The following is a 24,725-nucleotide window of genomic DNA, read 5'->3' as shown; positions in this document are numbered from 1 at the left end:
TGTCTGTTCAGGGAGCAGAATTTTTGAACTTGACGATTGGCCTTGGTGGCCATGAGGTCCCATTCCGGAAGTCCCCATCTCTGAACAATCTGTTGGAAGTATACTGGATTCAGTGACCACTCTGTAGGTAGTATCTGTGTCCGACTGAGAAGGTCTGCCGTGCTGTTGTCTGTTCCTCTGATATGTAGCGCAGTCAGGGACATAAGATTCTTCTCTGCCCATGTCATGATCTGATGACAGACAGCTTGAAGTTGACGGCACCGAGTTCCTCCCTGCTTGTTCACATAGCAAACGGACACGGAGTTGTCGGAGTGTACGAGGACTGGCTTGTTCTTCAGAATGCCCTCGAAGCTGCGTAACCCCAAGCGAATGGCCATTAATATTCTGAAATTCGACGACCTCTCTCTCAGATCCTGGGACCAGGTACCTTGAACCCAACTGTCCGCAATATGCGCCCCCCAACCCGCTTGGGAGGCATCCGTCACCAAGATGACCGGATCTTGTGGCAAGTACGTCTTCCCTTGAGAAATATTCAGGTCCTTTAACCACCAGAGTAGATCTATGCGAGTAGATGACGACACTCTCAGGCGTGAAGAAAGATTTTTGTAGTCTCTGCTCCAGGCCACAAGAATCTCTTGCTGCAGAGCTCTGATGTGGGCTTTGGCCCAGGGAACAGCTTCTATTGAAGACATCAGAAAGCCCAACACTCTCATGGCCGTCCGAATAGATACTCTCTGAGTCTGTATGAGAGTCCGTACTTCCTTTTTGATTTTTAGAATCTTGTTGTTAGGAATGTGACTTTGCGCTCCTCGGTCTGTGCCAGGCGGCCGAGGAAGCGCTGAATTTTTGTCTGTGTTTGCATATGAATTGTGTCTGAACTGTGTTTTACTTCAGCCACACCTGCCTTGCCTGTGAGACTTCGGGCAGTGCAGGGGTTACTGCACTGCTAGGTCTGTTCAGCTGAGCTTGGTGCTGGAATCAGGGCTGCTCCAATCAGCTGCTGGACCTAAGCTCTTACCCTGGATAAAAAGCAGTCAGATCCTCAGTTCCCCGCTGGCTATTAGTTGTCACTAGTCCCAGCTCCCCTACTCCTTTCCCAGCGTTCCCTGTCCTAATCCCCTTGCTATTGCTCTGCCCGTGTTCTGACCTCTTGCTTGACATTTGACTATCCGCTCTCCTTCTGATTTTGTACTGCGTTGTCTGTTTGGTTTTGACCCTGCTAGTTGACTATCCTCCATTGTGTTTTGTTTGTCTGTCTACGTTTTGTGTATTCACTTACGCAGTGTAGGGACCGACTCCGTGGTTGTCCACGACCGTTTAGGGTCGACCGAGGCAAGTAGGCAGGTGACAGTGGGTGGGTTCAGATGTAGGGTCACTGTCTCTTGTCTTGTCTACGCCTGCCAGTCCTGACAGAATAGCCAGCCTTAAAAAAAAAAAAAAAAAAATATTTTTTTTTTTTTGCAGTCACCTTGCATCATGGACGCCATGGAGGCTCTGGTTAACCAGATGCAAGGTCTGAACACGCTGGTTCAGAACCTTGCTGATCGCGTCCAGGAGCAAGAGACTGCACCACGACAGGTGACCATGACCACCCCTCTACCTCTGGAACCTCCTGTGCAGCTCCCTGAAAAGTTTAAGGGAGACAGGAGGAGTTTCCGAACATTTAGAGAGGGATGCAAGTTGTTTTTTCGTTTGCGCCCCTGCTCCTCTGGGGGCGAGGACCAAAGGGTGGGCATTATTATGTCCCTCTTGCAGGGTCCTCCTCAGGAGTGGGCTTTTTCATTGTCCCCTGGATCCATGGAGTTGACCTCCGTGAATCAATTTTTTGCTGCCCTAGGGCTATTATATGATGACCCAGACCAGGCGGCAGTAGCAGAGCATCAGCTTACTTATCTGAGACAGGGTAAGAGACCTGTAGAAGAATATTGTGCTGACTTCCGGCAGTGGTGTGTACCATCCGGCTGGAACGATCCAGCTCTGCGTTGCCAGTTCCGGATGGGGTTGTCGGATCAGCTTAAAGATCTATTGGTAGTGTACCCTACCCCTGATACTTTAGAGGGGACCATGACATTAGCCATACGGGTGGACAGACGACTCAGAGACAGACGCAGTTTCTACTCCTAAGTTAAGTCCTTCTGTTCCCCGATTGCAAGATGAACCCATGCAACTCGGGGTTGCGGATGCCAAGATTAGACGGGCTTACCGCCTACAACATAATCTCTGCTTGTACTGTGGACAGGCCGGACACCGGGTGAGGGAATGTACCTCCAAACCAGAACCACCTCCGGAAAAACTCCAGCGCCTGAGTGACGATCGAGGGGGTCACTCAGGTGCCCAGGTACCTCTTGAAAAGAAAAACAAATTAATGTTGCCTATTTCTTTGTTTTTGGGAGACAAATCTGTTTCCGGTTATGCTCATGTGGATTCGGGGGCCTCGGCCAACTTCATTAACTCTGCATTCTGGTCAGCTCTGGGAATATGCCTGCTTCAGCTTAGATGTCCGTTGACTATTACTGGTGCTGATTTTACACCCCTGGCCCAGGGTAAAGTCAGGTACATTACTCCTTCTATGGAGGTGCAGGTTGGGTCAGTACACAAGGAGATTCTTGATTTTCTGGTCATAGATAACTTGTCTTCTGACATAATTTTGGGTTTGCCCTGGTTGGAACAACATAATCCTGTATTTGATTGGTCCACTAAGGAGTTGATTAAATGGGGTTCTAAGTGTTCTTCTCACTGTATTGCATTAAATGTCACAGACTGCTCTACTATGGAGGGAGAGATTCCTGAGTTTGTAGCTGACTTTGCCGATGTGTTTGATGAAAAATCTGTGGAAGTTCTGCCACCGCACCGTCCGTACGATTGTGCTATTGATTTGATTCCAGGGTCCAAATATCCTAAGGGGAGAATTTTTAATTTGTCCAGACCCGAGAGGGAGGCCATGCGAGAATACATCCAGGATAGTCTTCGCAAAGGTCATATTCGTCCCTCTTGCTCTCCATTAGGTGCTGGTTTCTTTTTTGTGGGGAAGAAAGATGGTGGACTTAGACCCTGCATAGATTACCGTGAACTTAATAAGATCACCATTAAGAATCAGCACCCCCTTCCTCTTATTCCGGATCTGTTTAATCAGATTGTGGGTGCTCAGTGGTTCTCCAAGATTGATCTTCGTGGGGCCTACAATCTGATTCGAATAAGAGAAGGGGATGAATGGAAAACTGCCTTCAATACCCCTGAAGGGCATTTTGAATACCTAGTCATGCCCTTTGGGTTAAGTAACGGGCCGGCAGTTTTTCAGCACTTTGTAAATGATGTCTTTCGTAAATATCTTGGTCAGTTTCTGGTAGTATACCTGGACGACATCTTAATTTTTTCACCAGATTGGTCCTCTCATGTTTGTCATGTCCGTAAGGTATTGGAGTTACTCCGACAGAATCACCTCTACGCTAAATTGTCCAAGTGCCAGTTCGGGATCCAGAAAGTCTCTTTTCTTGGTTATATTATCACCCCTAACTCTTTTTGTATGGACCCCCTTAAAGTGACCGCTATTGAGAAATGGGAACGCCCAACTAACCTCAAGGCCCTGCAACGGTTTCTGGGGTTTGCCAATTACTATAGAAAATTTATTAAGGGGTTCTCTGTCATTGCTAAACCATTAACTGATTTGACCAGAAAAGGGGCAGATCTGGTGAACTGGAGCCCCGAAGCTGTACAGGCATTTGGACAGTTGAAGAGGTGTTTCTCTGAAGCTCCAATCCTTATTCAGCCTGATCCTGAGCAACCATTTATCATTGAGGTGGATGCTTCGGAGGTAGGGGTTGGAGCAGTTCTCTCACAGGGTCCTGTGACACTGACTAACTTAAGCCCTGTAGCCTACTTTTCAAGAAAATTCTCTAAAACAGAGTGTAATTATGATATCGGCAACAGAGAACTACTGGCCATTAAGTGGGCCTTTGATGAATGGAGACATTTTCTTGAAGGGGCTAAGCATAAGATTAAGGTTTTAACTGACCATAAGAACCTATTATACCTGGACAAGGCTAAACGCCTTACCCCCCGGCAAGCCAGGTGGGCATTATTCTTTACCCGGTTTAATTTTGAGATTACCTTTCGTCCTGGTTCTAAAAATGTCCGAGCTGATGCCCTGTCTCGCAGCTTTGATGTCAGCAGTGCCCCCAGGGAAGAACCTGAGACTATTTTAACACCAGGAGTGGTCATTGCCACTCTCCAACCTGAACTTGCAGCTCAGGTGGTAAACTCACAGTCCCTAGCACCCAGGAATACTCCAGATGGGAAACTTTGTACCTCCTAATCTTAGACTCAGGGTTCTTGAAGAGACCCATTGTTCTGTATTAGCAGGTCACCCGGGCATTGCTGGCACAAAGTATTTGCTCTCACGTTGTTATTGGTGGCCTACTTGGGCCAGAGATGTTAAACTGTTTGTTGAGGCCTGTGAGGTCTGTGCCAGGTCCAAGGTCCCTCGCAGATTACCCGAAGGTCTTTTACATCCTCTACCTTTACCTGAGAGACCTTGGACTCACCTTTCAATGGACTTCATCACTGACTTGCCGCCATCAAAAGGAAAGACTGTCATCTGGGTTGTTGTTGATAGATTTTCCAAAATGTGCCATCTCATTCCCCTTAAGAAACTCCCTAATTCACGTACTTTAGCATCTTTGTTTATCAATCATATTCTACGGCTACATGGGGTGCCAGAGAACATTGTATCTGATAGAGGGGTGCAGTTTGTGTCTAAGTTCTGGAGGGAGTTCTGTGGTCGATTGGGCACTTTACTATCATTTTCATCTGCCTTTCACCCTCAGAGCAATGGGCAAACTGAAAGAGTGAACCAGTCATTGGAACAATTTCTCAGATGCTTTGTTTCTGGTGCCCAGGACAAATGGAAGGAGTATTTGTCCTTGGCAGAATTTGCCCTCAATAATAGGGAAAATCAATCTATCAAAATGTCGCCGTTTTTCTGTAATTATGGTTTTCATCCAAGGTATTCATCTGCGCATGCTTCTGAATCTGTTAACCCGTCCGCTGAAAAGACCTATAGTAGACTGTGCACAGTCTGGGCTCGAGCTCTTGAGAGCTTGGTTAAAGCCCAAGAATCTTCTAAAAGACAAGCCAACAAAAGACGTATATCTGGCCCAGAGTACTGTGTGGGTGGCAAAGTGTGGCTTTCCACCAAAAACTTGAAGCTTAGGGTTCCGTCTGGAAAGCTAGCACCTAAATATATTGGTCCATATGCCATTACTGAAATCATTAACCCTGTTTCTTTCAGGTTACAACTGCCAAGAACCATGCGCATTCATAATGTGTTTCACAAATCTTTATTAAAGATGTATGTTACTCCGGTGTTGCCATCTACTCCCCCTGCCCCTCTGATCGTTCAGGGGGATCTTGAGTTTGAAGTGGAAAAGATTCTGGACTCTCGTCGGGTGCAGAACTCTGTCCAATACCTCATCCATTGGAAGGGGTTCGGCCCAGAAGAGCGAACTTGGGTGGCGAGCAAAGATATTCATGCTCCTCGTCTCATACGCCAGTTCCATGCTCGCAATCCCTCTAAGCCGAGTCCTTTGAAAGAGGGTCCGGAGGCCCCTCATAAGAGGGGGGGTACTGTTAGGAATGTGACTTTGCGCTCTTCGGTCTGTGCCAGGCGGCCGAGGAAGCGCTGAATTTTTGTCTGTGTTTGCATATGAATTGTGTCTGAACTGTGTTTTACTTCAGCCACACCTGCCTTGCCTGTGAGACTTCGGGCAGTGCAGGGGTTACTGCACTGCTAGGTCTGTTCAGCTGAGCTTGGTGCTGGGATCAGGGCTGCTCCAATCAGCTGCTGGACCTAAGCTCTTACCCTGGATAAAAAGCAGTCAGATCCTCAGTTCCCCGCTGGCTATTAGTTGTCACTAGTCCCAGCTCCCCTACTCCTTTCCCAGCGTTCCCTGTCCTAATCCCCTTGCTATTGCTCTACCCGTGTTCTGACCTCTTGCTTGACATTTGACTATCCGCTCTCCTTCTGATTTTGTACTGCGTTGTCTGTTTGGTTTTGACCCTGCTAGTTGACTATCCTCCATTGTGTTTTGTTTGTCTGTCTACGTTTTGTGTATTCACTTACGCAGTGTAGGGACCGACTCCGTGGTTGTCCGCGACCGTTTAGGGTCGACCGAGGCAAGTAGGCAGGTGACAGTGGGTGGGTTCAGATCTAGGGTCACTGTCTCTTGTCTTGTCTACGCCTGCCAGTCCTGACACTTGTCCTGGGGAAAAAACAGCTTCATAGTAACGGTATCGATGATGAACCCCAGGAATTGGATGCGAGAGGTGGGAACAAGCTCTGATTTTGACAGGTTTATAATGAATCCTACTCTTTGGAGTAGCTCCATGGCGATCTTCACATGTTCTTTTAATCTTTGCTCTGATTCTGCCATGATAAGCCATGATAAGCCAATCGTCTAGGTATGCCACTAGACGGATGCCCCGCAGTCTCAATGTTGCTAGAATCACTACTGCTACTTTCGTGAATATGCGTGGCGCGGGTGAGAGACCAAACGGTAGGGCTTTGAATTGTAGATGCTGCACCTTCCCTTGTACCTTGATGGCGACTCGGAGGTACCTTCTGGAATGAGTATGTATAGGAATGTGGAGATATGCGTCTTTCAAGTCGAGAGATGCCATGAAGTCCCCGGGCTGGACTAATCCAAGAACAGTCTTTATTGTGTCCATCTTGAATTTGCTTCTTAGCAAGGACTGGTTTAAGTATCGTAGATCTATTATTAGGCGCCACTTTAAATCCGGTTTTGGCACCGGAAAAAGCCTTGAGTAGACACCTAAGCCTTCTTCCCCTTGGGGGACCACTTCTAGAGCTTCTTTGTGAAGAAATTCGGACACCAGATTGTTGACGCGATAATCCTCTGTTCTGCTTATTATGAACCTGTCCCGAGGATATCTTGCAAACTCCAGAGAGTATCCTTTGGCCACGATGGACTTGACCCATTTGTCGTTCGTAATCTGATCCCACTCCGGGAAGAAGGCAGTGAGTCTTGCCCCGACAGAAAGGCTGCTCCTGGCGTCAGAACTCTGATTTTTGATTGCCAGACTCACTTTGTTTCTTTTGGGACTTTCCCTGGAATCTGTTCTTATAGTTCTTCCCTGTTTTGTCTTGACCTGTACATCTGCGAAAATCACTTCTTCCTCTCTGTGAACGAAACCCTTTGGTACTTCTGCGTTTGAAGGACTGTGGTAAAGACATGGAGCTCACCTCTTTATTCTCTTCAAGGACTTTATCCAGAGAGGAGCCAATCAGTCTTCCTGGCTCAAAGGGTACTGATACAAAGTTGTTCTTGGAGGAAATATCGCCAGTCCATGGTTTCAACCATATAGCTCTCCTGGTTGAATTGGCAATAGCCATATTCTTGGAGGCTATCTTCACGACATCCAGAGGGAAGTCACACAGGAAGTCCGCTGCTGATTTCAAAGAAGCCATCTGTTCTAGTAATTCATCACGATGGATGCCATCTTTAATGTCATTAGTGAGATGGCTTAACCAGAGTCTTAATGCCCTAGCAATAGGCACAGAAGACAGCGCGGCCTTATTCAGAGAGGCCAAATTGCAATGTACCTTCTTAAGGAGTGTATCCGCCTTTCTGTCCATAGGGTCCTTTAACAGTGTCGAGTCGTCAGCTGGAAAGTAAGTTTTTCTGGATAGTCTGGAGACTGCACGATCTACTACAGCAGGAGCTTCCCATTTTTCAGAGACAGAAGGATCTAATTTATACACTGATTTAAATCTAGACCCAAGGTCCAGTCTCTTATCTGGCCTTCTCCATTCTTTTTCCATGATATGGCTGAGGACCTGATGACCTGGCAGGACACAGGATCTTTTCTTGGGAAAATAAAAGAGACTCTCTTTGTCTTGCGGAGTGGACTCATCCTTCTTAGACTCTAAGCTCTTTTTTACTAGATTAATGAGCTTATCCGCTGTCTCTTTCTTGAATAAATAGAAATCTTCAGATATTTCTGGCTCAGATACAGACCCGGATGACTCTTCCTCAGATGCGGAAGAAGAAGCTGTATGTTTTTTATGATGATGCTTTGGTCGTTTAGATGGAGGAACCATCTCATCTCTATGAGTCTGAAACCAGGTGAGCATTTCTTTCAATTCACCCATGAGACCTTGGTTCTGCTCCTGAGGAGCGTCTTAAAAGGACTATCTAGTCCTGCGACCAGACCGAGATCCAGAGTCCCGTCTCCTATCTGTACAAGGATCACAGACATCTCCAGAGAGTTCATCAGGCAATGGTTGTTCGCAATCAGTACAGCATCTATGCCGGGACTTGCCCTTGCTCTTGCCAGAACTTGGACTAGACATCTGTAATAACAGAAATGGCAGTAAAACTATTGTAATCATAGCAGAAAACATGACCCCCAGACAGAAGATGTACCTTACAAATACCAGAATCCGGCTGCCCAGGCAGTAGAGTGGATGCCGGCGCCAGATTCAGGGGGTTTAAATGGCCGCGGGCTGCGCATGCGCAGTAGAACCCGGAAGACGCCGACGCGTCAGAAGCCGGCGACGCACGCCCCTGTCGCACACCTACGTCAGCAGGATGCGCCGGATGCCAGCACAACCATCCGACGACGGCGCGCAACGTGATGACGCGCCGCCGCACGTCACGGACGTCAGACGCCGGACGTACGCTGATGACGCGCCGCAGCTCGTCCCGGTCAGCAGCCATGATGGTACACCTGCAAGTAAGACAGTCAAGTAACGCCATTAGCGGTGACTTACCCGGGAATGCCTATTAAAAAGACAAGTACCTATCTCCAGAATCACTCTGGCCCTATAAGGTACTCTCCGGGCGCAGTCTGGCCAGGGACACCCCCGCTGGCTCTTTCAACTGCCTGCCGCTTAGGCCACGATGCAGCCAAGACCCCGCAAGGCTGTACTTCTTCCTCACGTCCAGGTGGGCTTCTAGCAGGTAAGCCATACCTGCTGGAGATATGGAGGACAGAAAAAAACACATGTGGCATTGCTGGTGGTGGATACTTATACTGTAGCTAATATCATTTGTTTAATTAGCTAATTGATCTAGGTGGGCGGTCCTGGAGAGGAGAGTGGGGGATGGTATATCCCTTCTGTGCTGCCTGTCAACGAAGAAGAAGTGGTGATATGTATGGTGATATATGTGGTGGTATATATATGGTGATATATGTGGTGATATGTATGGTGATATATGCGGGAATATATGTGGAGATACAGTATTTGTGGTGATATGTATGGTGATATATGCGGTGATATGTATGGTGATATATATGGTGATATGTATAGTGATATATGTAGTGATATATATGCTGATATATGTGGTGATTATAAATGGTGATATGTATGGTGATACATGTTGTGATATGCATGGTGATATATGTTGTGATATGTATGGTGATATGTATGGTCATATATGTGGTGATATTCATGGTGATATATAGGTGATATGTATGGTGATTTGTATGGTGATATATGTAGTAATATCTATGGTGATATATGTGGTGATATGTATGGTGATTTGTATGGTGATATATATAGGGATATGTATGGTGATATATACAGTATGGTGATATGTATACTGATACTTGTGGTGTTATGAATGGTGATATATGTGGTGATGTATAAAGTGATATGTATGGAGATATTTGTGGTGATATGTATGGTGATATATGCGGTGATATGTATGGTGATATATGTGGTGATATGTATAGTGATATATGTAGTGACATATATGCTTATATATGTGGTGATATAAATGGTGATATGTATGGTGATATATGTTGTGATATGCATGGTGATATATGTTGTGATATGTATGGTGATATGTATGGTCAAATATGTGGTGATATTTATGGTGATATAAGTGGTGATATGTATGTTGATTTGTATGGTGATATATGTGGTAATATCTATGGTGATATATGTGGTGATATTTATGGTGATATGTATGGCAAAATATGTGGTGATATTTATGGTGATATATGTGGTGATATGTATGGTGATTTGTATAGTGATATATATGGTGATATGTATGGTGATATATGGTGATATGTATAGTGATATATAAGGTGATATATGTGGTGATATGTATACTGATACATGTGGTGTTATGAATGGTGATATATGTGGTCATAGATAAGGTGATATGTATGGTGATATATGTGGTGATATGTATGATGATTTGTATGGTGTCATATATGGTGATATGTATGGTGATATTTATGGTGATATGTATAGTGATATATAAGGTGATATATTTTGTGGTATGTACACTGATACATGTGGTGTTATAAATGGTGATATATGTGTTGATGTATAAGGTGATATGTATGGTGATATATGTGGTGATATGTATGGTGAGATATGTGGTTATATGTATGGTGATATATAATGTGATATATGTGGTGATATATATAGTGATATATATGGTGGTATGTATGGTGAATTATGTGGTGATATGTGTGGTGATATTTATGGTGATATATGTAGTGATATGTATGGTGATGTATAATGTGATATGTGGTGATTAGAGATGAGCGAACCTCGAGCATGATCAAGTCGATCCGAACCCGAACTTTCGGCATTTGATCAGCGGTGGCTGCTGAACTTGGATAAAGCCTTAAGGCTATGTGGAAAACATGGATATAGTCATTGGCTGCATCCACGTTTTCCAGATTTATCTAAGTTCAGCAGCCACAACTAATCAAATGCCGCACGTTCGATTTCGGATCGACTCGAACCCGGTTCGCTCATCTTTAGTGGTGATATATATTTGTTGATATATGTGGTGATATGGATGGTGATCTATGTGGTGATATGGATGGTGAAATGTATGGTGATATATGTGGCGACATAAGTGGTGATATGTATTGTGATATATATGGTGATGTATGTGGTGATATAAGTGGTGATATATATGGTGATATAGGTGGTGATATATATGTTGAGATATGTATGGTGATATATGTTGTGATATGTATGTTTATGTGTAGGGTCATATGTGTGGTGATATTTATGGTGATATATGTGGTGATATGTATGGTGATTTGTATGGTGAAATATTTGGTGATATCTATGGTGATATATGTGGGTATATATGTAGAGATACATGTGGTGATATGTATGGTGATATATGTGGTGGAATATATATGGTGATATATGTGGAGATATGTATGGTCATATATGTGGGGATATATTTGGAGATATTTGTGGTGATATGTATGGTGATATATGTGGTTATATGTATGATAATATATGTGGTGATATATGTAGTGATATATATGCTGATATATGTGGTGATATAAATGGTGATATGTATGGTGATATATGTTGTGATATGCATGGTGATATATGTTGTGATATGTATGGTGATATATGTGATGATATTTATGGTGATATATGTGGTGATATGTATGGTGATTTGTATGGTGATATATGTAGTAATATCTATGGTGATATATGTGGTTATATGTATGGTGATTTGTATGGTGATATATGTGGTAATATCTATGGTGATATATGTGGTGATATGTATGGTGATATGTATTGCCATATATGTGGTGATATTTATGGTGATATATGTAGTAATATGTATGGTGATTTGTATATTGATATATGTGGTGATATGTATGGTGATATATATGGTGATATTTATGGTGATATGTATAGTGATATATAAGGTAATATATGTGGCGGTATGTATACTGATACATTTGGTGTTATGAATGGTGATATATGTGGTCATGTATAAGGTGATATGTATGGTAATATATGTGGTGATATGTATGGTGATTTTTATGGTGATATATATGGTTATATGTATGGTGATATACATGGTGATATGTATAGTGATATATAAGGTGATATATGTGGTGGTATGTATACTGATACATGTGGTGTTATAAATGGTGTTATATGGGGTGATGTAAAAGGTGATATGTATGGTGATATATGTGGTGGTATACATATGGTGATATATGTGGTGATATGTATGGTAATATATATGGGGTGATATAAGTGGAGATATATGTGTTGATATGTATGGTGATATATGTGGTGATATGTATGGTGATATTTGTGGTGATATGTATAGTGATATATGTAGTGATATATATGCTGATACAGGTGGTGATATAAATGGTGATATGAATGGTGATATATGTTGTGATATGCATGGTGGTCTATGTTTTGATATGTATGGTGATATGTATAGTCAAATATGTGGTGATATTTATGGTGATATAAATGGTTATATGTATAGTGATTTGTATGGTGATATATGTTGTGATATGTATGGTAATATATAGGGTAAAATCTATGGTGATATATGTGGTGGTATGTATGGCCATATATGTGGTGATATTTATGGTGTTATGTATGGTGTTTTGTATAGTGATATATATGGTGATATGTATGGTGATATATATGGTGATATTTATGGTGATATGTATAGTGATATATAAGGTGATATATGTGGTAATATGTATACTGAAACATGTGGTGTTCTGAATGGTGATGTATGTGTTGATGTATAAGGTGATATGTATGGTGATATATGTGGTCATATGTATGGTGATATATATGGTGATATATGTGGTGATATGTATGGTGATATATGTGGAGGATATATGTGGAGATATTTGTGGTGATATGTATGGTGATATATGCGGTGATATGTATGGTGATATATGTGGTGATATGTATAGTGATATATGTGGTGATATGTATGGTGATATGTATGGTGATATATATGGTGATATGTATGGTGATATAAATAGTGATATTTATGGTTATATGTTTAGGGATATATAAGGTGATATATGTGGTGGTATGTATACTGATACATGTGGTGTTATGAATGGTGATATATGTGGTGATTTATAAGGTGATATGTATGGTGATATATGTGGTGATATGTATTGTGAGATATTTGGTTATATGTCTGGTGATATATAATGTGATATATGTGGTGATATATATAGTGATATATGTAGTGATATGTATGGTGATATATAATGTGATATGTGGTGATTAGAGGTGAGTGAACCTCGAGCATGCTCAAGTCGATCCGAACCCGAACTTTCGACATTTGATCAGCGGTGGCTGCTGAACTTGAATAAAGCCCTAAGGCTATGTGGAAAACATGGATATAGTCATTGGCTGCATCCACGTTTTCCAGATTGGTGATATATGTGGTGATATGGATGGAGAAATGTATGGTGATATATGTGGCGACATAAGTGGTGATATGTATAGTGATATATATAGTGCTGTATGTGGTGATATAAGTGGTGATATATATGGTGATATAAGTGGTGATATGGTGATATATGTGGTGATATGTTTGGTGATATATGAGGAGATATATGTGGTGATATGTACGGTGATATATGCAGTGATATGTATGGTGATATATGTGGTGATATGTATAGTGATATATGTAGTGATATATATGCTGATATATGTGGTGATATAAATGGTGATATGTATGGTGATATATGTTGTGATATGCATGGTGATATATGTTGTGATATGTATTGTCATATGTATGGCCATATATGTGGTGATATTTATTGTGATATATGTGGTGATATGTATGGTGATTTGTATGGTGATATATATGGGGATATTTATGGTGATTTGTATAGTGATATATAAGGTGAAATATGTGGTGGTATGTATACTGATATATGTGGTGTTATGAATGGTGATATATATGGTAATGTATAAAGTGATATGTATGGTGATATATGTGGTGGTATACATATGGTGATATATGTGGTGATATGTCTGGAGATATATGTGGGGATATATGTGGAGATATTTGTGGGGATATGTATGGTGATATATGCGGAGTTCAGAAGCCACAACTAATCATATGCTGAACGTTCGGGTTCGGATCGACTCGAACCCGAACCCGATGCGCTCATCTCAAGTGATGATATATATTTGTTGATATATGTGGTGATATGGATGGTGATATATGTGGTGTAATGGATGGTGAAATGTATGGTGATATATGTGGCGACATAAGTGCTGATATGTAATATGGTAATGTATGTGGTGATATAAGTGGTGATATATATGGTGATATAGGTGGTGATATATATGTTGTGAAATGTATAGTGATATGTATGGTCATATGTGTGGTGATATTTATGGTGATATATGTGGTGATGTGTATGGTCATATATGTGGGGATATATGTGGAGATGTTTGTGGTGATATGTATGGTGATATATGTGGTAATATATGTAGTCATATATATGCTGATATATGTGGTGATATAAATGGTGATATGTATGGTGATATATGTTGTGATATGCATGGTGATATGTATGGTCATATATGTGGTGATATTTATGGTCATATATGCGGTGATATGTATGGTGATTTGTATGGTTAATATGTGGTGATATCTATGGTGATATATGTGGGTATATATGTGCAGATACATGTGGTGATATGTATGGTGATATATGTGGTGGTATATATATGGTGATATATGCGGTGATATGTATGGTGATATATGTGGTAATATGTATAGTGATATATGTAGTGATATATAAGCTGATATATGTGGTGATATAAATGGTGATATGTATGGTGATACATGTGGTGATATGTATACTGATACATGTGGTGTTATGAATGGTGATATATGTGGTCATGTATAAGGTGATATGTATGGTGATATATGTGGTGATATGTATGGTGATTTGTATAGTGATATATATGGTGATATATATGGTGATATTTATGGTGATATGTGTGGTGATATTTATGGTGATATAAGTGGTGATATGTATGGTGATATATGTGGGGATATATGTGGAGATATTTGTGGTGATATGTATGGTGATATATGTTGTGATATGCATGGTAATATATGTGGTGATATGTATGGTGATATTTATGGCCATATATGTGGTGATATGCATGGTGATATATGTGGTGATTTGTATGGTGATATATATGGTAATATGTATAGCGATATATAAGGTGAAATATGTGGTGATATGCATACTGATACATGTGGTGTTTTGAATGGTGATATGTGTGGTCATGTATAGGGTGATATGTATGGTGATATATGTGGTGATATGTATGGTGATTTGTATGGTGATATATATGTTGATATGTATGGTGATCTATATGGTGATATTTATGGTATTATGTATAATGATATATAAGGTGATATATGTGGTGGTATGTATACTGATACATGTGGTGTTATATATGGTGATATATGTGATATATGTGGTGATGTATAAGGTGATATGTATGGTGATATATGTGGTATATGTATGGTTATATATAATGTGGTATATGTGGTTATATATATAGTGATATATGTGGTGATATGTATGGTGATTTATGTGGCTATATATGTGGTGATATTTATGGTGATATATGTAGTGATATGTATGGTGATATATAATGTGATATGTGGTAATTAGAGATGAGCGAACCTCGAGCATGCTCAAGTCGATCCGAACTCGAACTTTCGGCGTTTGATCAGCGGTGGCTGCTGAACTTAGATAAAGCCCTAAGGCTATGTGGAAACATAGATATAGTCATTGGCTGTATCCAAGTTTTCCAGATTTATCCAAGTTCAGAAGCCACAACTAATCAAATGCCGAACGTTTGGGTTCGGATCGACTCGATCCCGAACCCGGTTCGCTCATCTCTAGTGGTGATATATATTTGTTGATATATGTGGTGATATGAATGGTGATATATGTGGTGATATGGATGGTGAAATGTATGGTGATATATGTGGCGACATAAGTGGTGATATGTATTGTGATATATATAGTGATGTATGTGGTGATATATATGGTGATATAGGTGGTGATATATATGTTGTGATATGTATGGTGATATATGTTGTGATATGTATGGTGATATGTATGGTCATATGTGTGGTCATATTTATGGTGATATATGTGGTGATATGTATGGTGATATATGTTGGGATATATGCGGAGATATTTGTGGTGATATGTATGGTGATATATGCGGTGATATGTATGGTGATATATGTGCTGATATGGATAGTGATATATGTAGTGATATATATGCTGATATAAATGGTGATATGTATGGTGATAGATGTTGTGATATGCATGTTGATATATGTTGTGAAATGTATGGTGATATGTATGGTTATATACAGGGCCGGCGTCAGCACCTGGCATACTCGGGCAAGTGCCGGGGCCCACGGCCGCCCAAGGGGCCCCCGACACTTGCCCAAGCAGTGAGACAGACGCCCGCGGCATGACCGACCCCCGGGGGAGCGGGTGCTGCCGACAACAAGTACGGGGGAGGGCTGGAGGGGCTGGGGAAGGACCTGCCGTGTTTGCTGCACTGGGAAAGGACCTGTGGTGACGTCATAAGGGGGCGGGACTGAAAACGGGAGAGGCTACATATGGATGAAGGACCTGTGGTGACGTCATAAGGGGGCGGGGCTGAGAACGGGAGAGGCTGTATATGGATGAAGGACCTGTGATCATTGTCATGTGACATGAGGAGGCGGGGCTCACTAATACCTTCCCTCTCTATGCTGTGAGTTTTAGTCCTTCTCTTATATCTCCTTCTGTAATGGCCTCTGATCTCCCATAATAACAGGCTGTCTATGCTGGGAGTTGTAGTCCTCTTATATCTCCTCCTGTGATGTCCTCTGATCTCCCATAATAACAGGCTGTCCATGCTGGGAGTTGTAGTACTCCTCTTAAATCTCCTCCTGTAATGTCCTTTGATCTCCCATAATAACAGGCTGGACACGCTTGGAGTTTTAGTCCTATTATATCTCCTCCTGTAATGTCCTCTGATCTCCCATAATAACAGGCTGGACACGCTGGGAGTTGTAGTCCTATTATATCTCCTCCTGTAATGTCCTCTGATCTCCCATAATAACAGGCTGGACACGCTGATAGTTGTACTCCTATTATATCTCCTCCTGTAATGTCCTCTGATCTCCCATAATAACAGGCTGGACACGCTGGGAGTTGTAGTCCTATTATATCTCCTCCTGTAATGTCCTCTGACATCCCATAATAACAGTCTGGACATGCTGGGAGTTGTAGTTCCCCCTGGTATATTTCATGTAATGTCTCTTATTGTAACTCCATTCTAGCCTGCTCTATGGTGAAGAAGCTAGAATCCAGAATCCAGGGGGAGGAACTCCTTCTAGCACCTCCATTCTAGTCCATTCTAGCATGGATGCGCTCTCACCAGCAGGCGCAGAGCGATGACGTCATCACGCCTGCTGGTGGATCCACAAGGCGCACACAAGGGAGAAGAGGACCCGTCCCCCGCCCGGATTAGTGAGTATGATTTTATTTTTTTATTTTCTTGTGCTGAGGGAGATCAGGGGGCATTTCTTTGGGGCAGAGCAGGGGACATTACTATGGGGCAGAGCAGGGGGCATTACTATGGGGACAAAGCAGGGGGCATTACTATGGGGACAGAGCAGGGGGCATTACTATGGGGACAGAGGGCATTATTACTATATGGGGGGCACAGCATCAGGGGAAATCATCATGGAGGTCTGGGCCAGATGGAGAGGAAACGGAGAGCGATCGCCTCAGATCAAAGAAGACGTCACCTGTGAGTTACTGAATTACGTTTTTTTTCGATATTTTGTCAAACTTTATTTGGTAGGTGTGCCCCAAGGTGTGCTATACAAAGGGGCCTGCTGAGGCTCTCTCGCCCAAGGGCCCACAAAAACCTGGAGCCGGCCCTAGTTATATATTTGGTGATATGTATGGTGATATATGTGGTGATATGTTTGGTGATTTGTATGGCGAAATATGTGGTGATATCTATGGTGATATATGTGGGTATATATGTGGAGAAACATGTGGTGATATGTATGGTGATATATGTGGTGGTATAAATATGGTGATATGTATAGTGATATATGTAGTGATATATATGCTGATATATGTGGTGATATGTATGGTGATTTGTATGGTAATATAAATGGTTATATCTATGGTGATATATGTGGTGATATGTATGGTGATATGTATGTCCATATATGTGGTGATATTTATGGTGATATATGTGGTGATATGTTTGGTGATATATGTGGGGATATATGTGGAGATATTTGTGGTGATATGTATGGTGATATATGCGGTGATATGTATGGTGATATATGTGTTGATATGGATAGTGATATATGTAGTGATATATATGCTGATATATGTGGTGATATATATGGTGATATAGGTGGTGATATATATGTTGTGATATGTATGGTGATATATGTTGTGATATGTATGGTGATATGTATGGTCATATGTGTGGTGATATTTATGGTGATATATGTAGTGATATGTATGGTGATATATGTGGGGATATATGTGGAGATATTTGTGGTGATATATGCGGTGATTTTTATGGTGATATATGTGTTGATATGGATAGTGATATATGTAGTGATATATATGCTGATATATGTGGTGATATAAATGGTGATATGTATGGTGATATATGTTGTGATATGCATGGTAATATATGTTGTGAAATGTATGGTGATCTGTATGGTCATATATGTGGTAATATGTATGGTGATATGTATGGTCATATATGTGGTGATATTTATGGTGATATATGTGGTGATATGTATGGTGAAATTTGTGGTGATATCTATGGTGATATATGTGTGTATATATGTGGAGAAACATGTGGTGATATGTATGGTGATATATGTAGTGGTATAAATATGGTGATATATGCAGTGATATGTATGGTGATATATGTGGTGATATGTATGGTGATATATGTAGTGATATATATGCTGATATATGTGGTGATATGTATGGTGATTTGTATGGTGATATAAGTGGTTATATCTATGGTGATATGTATGGTGATATGTATGGCCTTATATGTGGTGATATTTATGGTGAACTGTATAGTGATATATATGGTGATATGTATGGTGATATATATGGTGATATATAAGGTAATATATGTGGTGATATGTATACTGATACATGTGGTGTAATGAATGTTGATATATGTGGTCATGTATAAGGTGATATGTATGGTGATATATGTGGTGATCTGTATGGTGATTTGTATGGTGATATATATGGTGATATGTATGGTGATATTTATGGTGATATGTATAGTAATATATAAGGTGATGTATGTGGTGGTATGTATACTGATACATGTGGTGTTATGAATGGTGATATATGTGGTCATGTATAAGGTGATATGTATGGTAATATATGCGGTGATATCTATGGTGATTTGTATGGTGATATATATGGTGATATGTATGGTGATATATATGGTGATATTTATGGTGATATGTATAGTGATATATAAGGTGATATACTGTATGTGGTGGTATGTATACTGATACATGTGGTGTTATGAATGTTGATATATGTGGTGATTTATAAGGTGATATGTATGGTGATATATGTGGTGATATGTATGGTGAGATATGTGGTTAAATGTATGGTGATATATAATGTGATATATGTGGTGATATATATTGTGATATATGTGGATATATGTATGGTGATTTATGTGGTTATATATGTGGTGATATTTACGGTGATATGTAGTGATATGTATGGTGATATATAATGTGATATGTGGTGATTAGAGATGAGCGAACCTCGAGCATGCTCAAGTCGATCCGAAACCGATTTGATCAGTGGTGGCTGCTGAACTTGGATAAAACCCTAAGGCTATGTGGAAAACATTGATATAGTCATTGGCTGCATCCACGTTTTCCAGATTTATCCAAGTTCAGCAGTCACAACTAATCAAATGCCGAACATTCGGGTTCGGATCGATTTGATCCTGAACCCGGTTCGCTTATCTCTAGTGGTGATATATATTTGTTGATATATGTGGTGATATGGATGGTGATATATGTGGTGATATGGATGGTGAAATGTATGGTGATATATGTGGCGACATAAGTGGTAATATGTATTGTGATATATATGGTTATGCATGTGGTGATATAAGTGGTGATATATAATGTGATATGTGGGGATATATATGTTGACATATGTGGTGATATGGATGGTGATATATGTGGTAATATGTAAGGTGATATATGTGGTGGTGGTATATATATGGTGATATATGTGGTGATGTGTATGGTGATATATATAGTGATATGTAAGGTGATATATGCGATGATATTTATGTGATATGTATGATGATAAATGTGGTGATATGTGGTGATATATGTGGGGATATGTATGGTGATATATAGTGATATGCATGGTGATAAAAGTGATGATATGTATGGTCATATATAAGGGGATATGTATGTTGATATATGTGGTGATATATGTGATGATATGTATGGTGATTTTTATGGTGAAATATATGGTGATATCTCTGGTGATATATGTGGGTATATATATGGAGATACATGTGGTGATATGTATGGTGATATATGTGGTGGTGGTATATATATGGTGATATGTATGGTGATATTTATGGTGATATGTATAGTAATATATAAGGTGCTATATGTGGTGATATGTATACTGATACATGTGGTGTTATGAATGGTGATATATGTGGTCATGTATAAGGTGATATGTATGGTAATATATGCGGTGATATCTATGGTGATTTGTATGGTGATATATATGGTGATATGTATGGTGATATATATGGTGATATGTATAGTGATATATAAGGTGATATACTGTATGTGGTGGTATGTATACTGATACATGTGGTGTTATGAATGTTGATATATGTGGTGATTTATAAGGTGATATGTATGGTGATATATGTGGTGATATGTATGGTGAGATATGTGGTTAAATGTATGGTGATATATAATGTGATATATATATAGTGATATATGTGGATATATGTATGGTGATTTATGTGGTTATATATGTGGTGATATTTACGGTGATATATGTAGTGATATGTATGGTGATATATAATGTGATATGTGGTGATTAGAGATGAGCGAACCTCGAGCATGCTCAAGTCGATCCGAAACCGAACTTTCGGCATTTGATCAGCGGTGGCTGCTGAACTTGGATAAAACCCTAAGGCTATGTGGAAAACATGGATATAGTCATTGGCTGCATCCACGTTTTCCAGATTTATCCAAGTTCAGCAGTCACAAATAATCAAATGCCGAACGTTCGGGTTCGGATCGATTTGAACCCGAACCCGGTTCGTTTATCTCTAGTGGTGATATATATTTGTTGATATAAGTGGTGATATGGATGGTGATATATGTGGTAATATGGATGGTGAAATGTATGGTGATATATGTGGTGACATAAGTGGTGATATGTATTGTGATATATATGGTTATGCATGTGGTGATATAAGTGGTGATATATATGGTGGTATAGGTGGTGATATATATGTTGTGATATGTATGGTGATATATGTTGTGATATGTATGGTGATATGTATGGTCATATGTGTGGTGATATTTATGGAGATATGTGTTGTGATATGTATGGGGATATATGTAGAGATATTTGTGGTGATATGTATGGTGATATATGTGGTGATATGTATGGTGATTTGTATAGTGATATATATGGTGATATGTATGGTGATATATATGGTGATATTTATGGTGATATGTATAGTGATATATAAGGTGATATGTATACTGATACATGTGGTGTTATGAATGTAATATATGTGGTCATGTATAAGGTGATATGTATGGTGATATATGTGGTGATATGTATGGAGAAATATGTGGTTATATGTATGGTGATATATAATGTGATATATGTGTTGATATATATAGTGATATATGTGGCGATATTTATTGTTATTTATGTGGTGATATATGTAGTGATATGTATGGTGATATATAATGTGATATGTGGGGATATATATGTTGACATATGTGGGGATATGGATGGTGATATATGTGGTGATATGGATGGTGAAATGTATGGTGATATAAGTGGCGACCTAAGTGGTGATATGTATGGTGATATATATGGTGATGTATGTGGTGATATATATGGTGATATATAATGTGATATGTGGGGATATATATGTTGACATATGTGGTGATATGGATGGTAATATATGTGGTAATATGTGAGGTGATATATGTGGTGGTGGTATATATATGGTGATATATGTGGTGATGTGTATGGTGATTTATGTAGTGATATGTAAGGTGATATATGCGGTGATATTTATGTGATATGTATGATGATAAATGTGGTGATATGTGGTGATATATGTGGGGATATGTATGGTGATATATAGTGATATGCATGGTGATAAAAGTGATGATATGTATGGTCATATATAAGGGGATATGTATGTTGATATATGTGGTGATATATGTGATGATATGTATGGTGATTTTTATGGTGAAATATATGGTGATATCTCTGGTGATATATGTGGGTATATATATGGAGATACATGTGGTGATATGTATGGTGATATATGTGGTGGTGGTATATATATGGTGATATGTATGGTGATATTTATGGTGATATGTATAGTAATATATAAGGTGATATATGTGGTGATATGTATACTGATACATGTGGTGTTATGAATGGTGATATATGTGGTCATGTATAAGGTGATATGTATGGTAATATATGCGGTGATATCTATGGTGATTTGTATGGTGATATATATGGTGATATGTATGGTGATATATATGGTGATATTTATGGTGATATGTATAGTGATATATAAGGTGATATATGTGGTGGTATGTATACTGATACATGTGATGTTATGAATGTTGATATATGTGGTGATTTATAAGGTGATATGTATGGTGATATATGTGGTGATATGTATGGTGAGATATGTGGTTAAATGTATGGTGATATATAATGTGATATATGTGGTGATATATATCTGTGGTATGTTTGGTGATATATGTGGTGGTATATATATGGTGATATATGTGGTGATATGTATAGTGATATATATGATGATATATGTGGTGATATAAATGGTGATATGTATGGTTATATAAGTGGTGATATTTATGGTGATATATGTGGTGATATGTATGGTGATATATGTGGTAATATCTATGGTTATATATGTGGTGATATTTATACTGATACATGTAGTGTTATGTATGGTGATATATGTGAAGATACATGTGGTGATATGTATGGTGATATATGTAGTGATATATATGCTGATATATGTGGTGATATAAATGGTGATATGTATGGTGATAAATGTTGTGATATGCATTGTGATATATATTGTGAGATGTATGGTGATATGTATGGTCATATATATGGTGATATATGTGGTGATATGTATGGTAATTTGTATGGTGATATATGTGGTAATATATATGGTGATATATGTGGTGATATGTATGGCCATATATATGGTGATATGTACGATGATTTGTATGGTGATATATATGGTGATATCTAAAGTGATATTTATGGTGATATGTATAGTGATATATAAGGTGATATATGTGGAGATATGTATACTGATACATGTGGTGTTATGAATGGTGATATATGTGGTGATATGTATGGTGATATGTGGTTATATGTATCTGATATATAATGTGATATATGTGGTGATATATATAGTGATATATGTGGTGATATGTATGGTGATTTATGGTGATATATGTGGTGATATATGTGGTGATATTTATGGTGATATATGTATTGATATGTATCGTGATATATAATGTGATATGTGGTGATATATATGTTGATATATTTGGTGATATATTTGTCGACATAAGTGGTGATATATATTGTGATATATATGGTGATGTATGTGTTAATATAAGTGGTGATATATATGATGATATAAGTGGTGATATATATGGTGATATGAATGGTGATATATGTTGTGATATGTATGTGATATATGTTGTGGTATGTATGGTGATATGTATCGTTATATATGTGGTGATATTTATGGTGATATATGTGGTGATATCTATGGTGATATATGTGGGTATATATGTGTAGATATATGTGGTGATATATATGGTGATATATGTGGGGATATTTATGGTGATATATGTGGAGATACATGTGGTGATATCTATGGTGATATATGTGGTTGTGTATATATATTGTGATATATGTGGTGATGTGTATGGTGATATATGTAGTGATATGTAAGGTGATATAAGTGGTGATATATGTGTTTATTTATGTGGTGATATGCATGGTGATGTATGTGGTGATATGTATGGTCATATATAAGGTGATATGTATGGTGATATATGTGGTGATATATGGAAATATATATGTGTTGATATTAAGGGTGATATATGTGGTTATATATGCGGTGATATCTATGGTGATTTGTATGGTGATATATATGGTGATATGTATGGTGATATATATGGTGATATGTATAGTGATATATAAGGTGATATATGTGGTGGTATGTATACTGATACATGTGATGTTATGAATGTTGATATATGTGGTGATTTATAAGGTGATATGTATGGTGATATATGTGGTGATATGTATGGTGAGATATGTGGTTAAATGTATGGTGATATATAATGTGATATATGTGGTGATATATATGTGGTGATATGTTTGGTGATATATGTGGTGGTATATATATGGTGATATATGTGGTGATATGTATAGTGATATATATGATGATATATGTGGTGATATAAATGGTGATATGTATGGTGATATATGTG

This window comes from Dendropsophus ebraccatus, chromosome 9, assembly GCF_027789765.1.
Source record: "Dendropsophus ebraccatus isolate aDenEbr1 chromosome 9, aDenEbr1.pat, whole genome shotgun sequence".
NCBI lineage: Eukaryota > Metazoa > Chordata > Amphibia > Anura > Hylidae > Dendropsophus > Dendropsophus ebraccatus.
This window is presented reverse-complemented; position numbering follows the sequence as displayed.